The sequence below is a fragment of the Triticum urartu genome, chromosome 2A, assembly GCF_056163025.1.
Source record: "Triticum urartu cultivar PI428250 chromosome 2A, HENAU_Tu73, whole genome shotgun sequence".
NCBI classification, from domain to species: domain Eukaryota; kingdom Viridiplantae; phylum Streptophyta; class Magnoliopsida; order Poales; family Poaceae; genus Triticum; species Triticum urartu.
This window is the reverse complement of record NC_141874.1, coordinates 383550715-383557903: the sequence shown is the minus strand read 5'-3', so window position 1 is coordinate 383557903 and position 7189 is coordinate 383550715.

Below are 7189 nucleotides of genomic sequence, written 5' to 3'. Positions count from 1 at the left end.
AAGTGGATGACCTAAGGTTTATCAATCCGTGAGAGGTGTAGGATGAAGATGGTCTCTCTCAAACAACCCTGCAACCAAATACAAGAAATCTCTTGTGTCCCCAACACACCCAATACAATGGCAAATTGTATAGGTGCACTAGTTCGGCGAAGAGATGGTGATAAAAGTGTAATATGGATGGTAGAAATATATTTTATAATCTGAATAAATAAAAATATCAAGGTAGCAAATAGTAAACGGGCACAAAAACGGTATTGCAATGCTTAAAAACAAGGCCTAGGGTCCGTACTTTCGCTAGTGTAATCTCTCAACAATGCTAACGTAGTTGGATCATATGATTATCCCTCAAAGTGTAACGAAGAATCACTCCCGAGTTCCTATTAGCGGAGAACAAAAGATAGGAATTGTTTGTAGGGTACTAAAACACCTCAAAGCTTTTCTTTCCGTTCGATCTATTCAAGAGTTCGTACTAAAATAACGCAAAACTATTTTTTCCATTCGATCTATGCTAGAGTTCGTAGTAGAATAACACCAAAGCATATTCATATTCATAATACTCAATCCACACAAAGAACTATAAAGAGACCTCGAAGTTTCCGTCAGAGAAAAACATGCATCAACCCCTATGCATAGATTACCCCAATATCACCGCGGGAATCCACGAGTTGAATGCCATAACATATATCAAGTGAATCGATAAAATACCCCAATTGTCACCTCAAGTATTCATACCGCAAGACATATATCATGTGTTCTCATCTCTGAATATTCAATCTGACAAGACAAAACTTCAAAGGGTAAAAGATTCATCACAACGAGAGTATAGAGGGGAGAAACATTATATGATCCGACTATATTAACAAATCCCATGATATAGATCACGAGAGAGAGATAAAACACATAGCTACTGATACAAACCCTCAGCCTCGAGGGTGGACTACTCCCTCCTCATCGTGGTGGTCGCTGGGATGATGAAGATGGCCACCGGAGATGATTCCCCCCTCTGGCAGGGTGCTGGAATGGGTCTAGATTGGTTTTCGGTGGCTACGGAGCCCTGCAGCGGCGGAGAAACAAGGACAAGAACGTGCATCAACCCCTATGCATAGATTACCCCAATGTCACCGCTGGAATCCACAAGTTGAGTGCCAAACATATATCAAGTGAATCAATACGATACCCCATATTCACCATGAGTATTCAATTGCAAGACATATATCAAGTGTTCTCAAGTCCATAAAAGTATTCAATCCGATAACCACGAAATCTCAAAAGGAAAAACTCAATTCATCACAACAGGATAGAGAGGGGAAAACACCATGTGATCCGACTATATTAACAAAGCCCGTGATACATCAAGATTGTGATATCTCAAGAACACGAGAGGGAGAGATTAAACACATAGCTACTGGTACAAACCCTCAGCCCCGAGGGTGGACTACTCCCTCCTCATCATGGTGGCCACCGGGATGATGAAGATGGCCACCGAAGATGATCCCCCCCCTCCGGCAGGGTGTCGGGACGTCTAGATTTGTTTTCGGTGGCTACGGAGCCCTGCGGCGGCGGAACTTCTGATCTAGGTTAACCCCGAGGGGTTTCGGAATATTTGGAAATTTACGGTGCAAAGAAGGGGTACGGGAGGCCACCGAGGTGGGCACAACCCACCTGGGCGCGCCAGGGGGCCCTGGCGCGCCCTGGTGGGTTGTGCCCTCCTCGAGGCACCCCCCAGGTGCAGCTCTGGCCCATTGGGTTCATTTTGGTCCATAAAAAATCCACAAAAAATTTTGCGGTGTTTGGACTCCATTTAATATTGATTTTCTGCGATGTAAAAAAACAAACAAAAAATAGCAACTGGCACTGGGCACTGGGTCAATAGGTTAGTCCCAAAAAATGATATAAAGTTGCTATAAAATGATTGTAAAACATCCAAGAATTATAATATATTGACATGAATACTTCATAAATTATAGATACATTGGATACGTATCAGCTTGCAAGCAATTTGACTAATGGGTTAGCCACGGGATCTTGTATTACGGAACGAGTAAATAGACTTGGCAGTAACGAGATTGAAGTGGGTATGGTGATACCGATGATCGAATCTCGGGCAAGTAACATACCGATACACAAAGGGAACTACATACGGGATTAGCTGAATCCTTGACATCGAGGTTCGACTGATAAGATACTCGTAGAATATGTAGGAACCAATATGGGTATCCGGGTCCCACTATTGGTTATTGACTGTAAAGGTGTCTTGGTCATGTCTGCATAGTTCTCGAACCCGCAGGGTCTACACACTTAACGTTTGGTGACGATATAAGTATAGTTGAGTCATTATGGTGGTTACCGAAGATTGTTCGGAGTCCCGGATGAGATCCCAGACGTGATGAGGAACTCCGGAATAGTCCGGAGGTGAATATCGATATATATATATATATATAGTTACTATTCATCACCCAGGGTGCAGAATAAGTTATTCTTCACCCGAGGTAATCTTACGATTATTTCATAATTAAATTACATTTACAATTTAAATAGTTACATTCCTATTGATTCATTGCGTAAAATTTGGCATAAGAAAATAAAAATATAGGTCATAAGACAAGAAAATTTACAATTCATGTGTATTTTACACTATATTTTTACGTTCGTAATTTTACATAACATAAAATATTTTTTATAACGACTATATATTTTCTTACGGTCTCTTTTTACGTCGGAAATAAGACAAAACTTATGCAAGTAAAATAGAGTGGGATGAAGAATAATTATTCCTCACCCAGGATGACGAATAGTGCAACCCTATATATATATATATATAATGAAAGGAATCGGAGTCCGAAAGTGTTCCAGGGGCACCGGGTTATGGCCAGGATGACCGAAAGGTATTTCAGGGGCCCCTGACAAGTGTTGGGGAGCCTCATGGGCCAAGGGGAGGGAACACATCAGCCCACTAAGGGGTTGTGCGCCCCAAGTCCCCCACCCACGATCAATAGAGGAGGGGGGCGCCCCCTAGGGCTACCTCCACCTGGCTTGGGGGGCAAGTCACCCTAGGGTTTCCCTAGGGGCGCCCCCATCTGTGTGGCCACCGCCTCCCTAGGGGAAACCTTAGGGCGCCCCTTCTCCTCCCTTCCCCTATATATAGAGGGGTAGAGGGAGGGCAGCCGCACCCCATCTATGCCACGGCGCTGCCCCTCCTCTCCCTCGTAGCCCTCTTCCTCTCTGTAGTGCTTAGCGAAGCTCTGTTGAGATTACACCCCCACCACCACGTCGTCATGCTGCCGAAGGGCTCGAGATACTACTTCACCATCGCTCGCTGGATAGAGGAGGTGAAGGTGTCATCAAGCCGTACGTGTGTTGAACGCGGAGGTGCCGTCCGTTCGGCACTTGGATCGGGAGTTCGCGGGACGGATCGTGATTGGATCACGAAGACGTTCGACTACATCAACCGCGTTTCTTAACGCTTTCGCTTAGAGAACTACAAGGGTATGTAGATGCAATCTCTCCTCTCATAAATGTCATCTCCTAGATTGATCTTATCAAGCGTAGGAAATTTTTTGTTTCCCATGCAACGTTCCCCAACAATGGTTCCATGAGCACAAGCATTTCGCGCCCTACTCTGACACGTTGATCCGCAACCGTGAGTGGAAGTCCCTCAACCATCGGTGGTACACCATCCAAGAGGCCGTCTCCAAGTATTGCAGGCACTTGAAGCATCTCATGGCACGGTGGCCTAGCGGTGCACAAATCACCGAGTAAGTAAATTGATCACTAGCAGGATATCCTTTAGTTTTTTTATCACTAGTCGGCTATGCTCTAGTTTTGTTGATCACTAGCCGGATATGCTCTAATTTTGTTGATCACTAGCCGGATATGCTCTTGTTTTGTTGAACACTAGCCGGACATACTCTATTCTTGTTGATCACTAGTTGTACATGTATTGTTTTGTTGCTCATTAGACGGAATTGCATTGTTTCACTTTTTTAGCCTACTCGTGCTTGTGTGGTGTACAAGAAGTTGGAGAATAAGTCCTTCACTGTCATGCATTGTTGGTTGAAGTAGAATGGGCAGCCAAAGTGGATCCTTTTCATCGCCAAGACCGCCGCCCAAGGTAACGAGGAAGAAACCTGTGACCTACCGACCTGGCCCAAGAACCTCCGAAAAAGGTTAGAAGAAATCTACGGGGCAAGAAGTGGGAGGAGGAAAGGGCGAAGCAAGAAGGTGCGGCGGCCAAGCTAACGAAGAGATGGGGACCATGATCGAGGAGAGGAAGGCTGCACTCGAGGAGAAGAAGGTCGCGCTCGAGGAAAAGAGGTGAAGATCGCCGTCAATGCGGAAGACGCCAAGATGTTGACATTGAATATCGACTCTTTGGATGTCGACGCTAGAATTATCGTGCAATCCGTCCGCTATCAGATGCTGGAGTGGCAGAAAAATTAGTTGACGACGGCGCAAGATGAGGACGCAACAGAGGCGGAGGTGGACGCACACGCGGAGGCAGCCTACGTAGCGGTGGCGGCACCTCCTTGATCGGGAAGCATCTTCCTGGGATGGCCGGTCCGACAGGGCAGAAATGCACGGACAGCCGGACTGATATTTTTTTTTTTTTGGATTCGGGCATGTAAAAGCATATTTGCCTCCATTCGGTTGTGATCGGGGATGCGACCCGACGCGGGTGTGATCTGACGCATTGTGTGGATCAGCGTAGATTTGAATTTAAATTTGCTAGCGGACATAATGCGGCTACCGGTCCCATACTATACCCGCGGACTAGTGCGGGAGGTTTTTTGCAGATTACCGTTGAAGATGCCCTTAGAAAATAAATGTAGAACACTCCAGAACTTAAATGTGTTCGGGCAGCCGCGGAGGCCAGGCCAGCCAATCTTAACATCAGCCCGCGCTACTCACACACATTAATCTGGTATATGCAGGAGTAGTTACTACAATTGCATAAGAGAAATGACTACATTTCATATGTACTGTAGTAGTAGTGGACTAACGTCTGTTTCCGCAGAAGAACCGAGTCAAAAATATTGCTTGCAAGCAACATAACAGGTTGTGACTGGGTCAGGATGATAGGTTTGTTATACTCCTACTAATGTCTTGATGACGGAGCCATTTGGATGATGAAGGTGCATAGAGTCATCCTCTAGCTTTTCGAGATCGGTCCAGATACGCATGGAGTTTTGTTTGGATGCAAGTGACAGAGTTTTATCTCGCATGTCGTCAGGCCTATGTCCATTTCTGAATGTCACAGGCTTGGCTACCACCGGGCCTGACATTTGGCAGGACAGGATGACTTCGAGGGCAAGAAATAACATAAAAAAGGGATAGTAACAACGACCAGAGCAGATGAGGAAGTTGATCGTGTATATACAATCGTTTCGGGGTCTCAAGACAGATGATTACAAGGATCTTGTCCGACGCCTGTGGCATCGTGCGCGTGTTGGACGATGGCGTCAGGCGAGTGAACTAGCGTCAAATTGCACCACATGTGGAGCATCTATGGCTCCTTTGTTTATCAAGCAGAGCTGTGACCTGTGAGCTAACAAAAATGCCACTGTACTGTTCACCAAGGAGACCATGTCCATGTAAATTAGACTGCAGTACACTTCCGACAATGACCAAGACTAAGTCAGTATAATACACCAAGAAATGATTAGCCATGAAAGTTCCTTCAAAATACAGGCTTCAAACGGAAATAGATGTGCTTCTGTATTTTTATCAAGGAATAAAGGAGAATTAGGGAATCCAGTAGATAAGAAGCTACACTTGCTATCTTCAAAAAAAGAAGCTACGGGTGATGATCCTAAAAAATTGACCGCCTCGCCGGTCGTTGGAGGGAGACCATAATAACCATTCGATCGACAGCCACATGGGCACCAACCTTTGCAACATGGCTAGTGTTGCGCCCATCCCACTGCAACAGGACTCTTGCTGCAAAACATCATGAACCATTTTTTTTTCCTCCTGTTGCAAGCCATTGCAACAGCACAAATGTTTCGTTGCAAATCAAATGCACAACATGTATGTTTCAGAAACTATAGCCCTTTTTTTTCAGGCCATTGCAACAGAACACATATTTTAGGAACATGGCCCCAGTTGCAGAAGCGCGACATAGACGATCACCAACGGATCCACGATGTAAGTGCTACACAGAGCGGCGAGAGAGCTAGGGGACAGTGCAGAGACATGGCCGCGACGCGTTGGGAGCAACCTGTTCCTAACCTCGACCAACACAAAGTCAATGAGGAAGTCGCCGGCCACGCCATCTCTCGCCCCCGCCTCCTCACCAGTGCCCACTCCTACTCCGGCTGGTGCGCCTCAAGGTGACAACCCCATTCGTCGTCTGAATGCACGGGAACCAGCCTCCCTGGTCCTTGACAGTGTCCCGGCTAGGAGGGCTCTCACCACGCCGTCTCCTGGCCAGGTGGCCCGGGTCGAGGACCCCCATGTCGGTTCACTAGTGGGCCACGTCGAGCGGTCCATGGCATATGAAAGGAAGGCTCTTAAAGACTTGGCGTATACTTCAAGATATTAGAAGTCGTCTACTACACGTTCTCCTTATACGTAATCGACTAGAATGTAACCCTAGACCCTCCAGTACCTATATAAACCGAGGGGTAGGGCTCGTAGACAACACACAAGGATCTCGAGATAGATCATGTGTACGTTGTACTCTACCCCAAAATAATAAAACACAAGCATGATGTAGGGTTTTATCTCTGGGGAGAGCCCGAACCTGGGTAAGAACTTGTGCCCCTATTACCAACGTGTCAAGACCCTTAGTTCGAGACCCCCTACCCGAGATCCGTCGGATTTAATTCTGTCAATCCTCACCAACGGCCTCCCTATCGGTGCAGACCCCCCTCCCCAATTTTCAGCTGGGTGGGGTCCAGCCCTCCCCATTAACCCAATTACGATTTGTCACTTCAAATGTACCCCATGAAGGTCTGTTGATGTAGCAAAGCTCCTCCCTCGGTGTGCAAGAGACCCCATGTTGTGCAAACGATTGCAACAAGGGTCACGTTGCAAAACTAGGCTATGGTTTGGGTTGCTTCGGGTGTATGATCAAAGGCGGTCGTATGGTAGCGGAGGGGGTCGACGCGCGCGCAGAGATCAGCGGGGCGAACACAAGTGTTTCCGTTCAGTTAGGGGGCACAGAAGCAGACCTTTACGTTTTCATGTC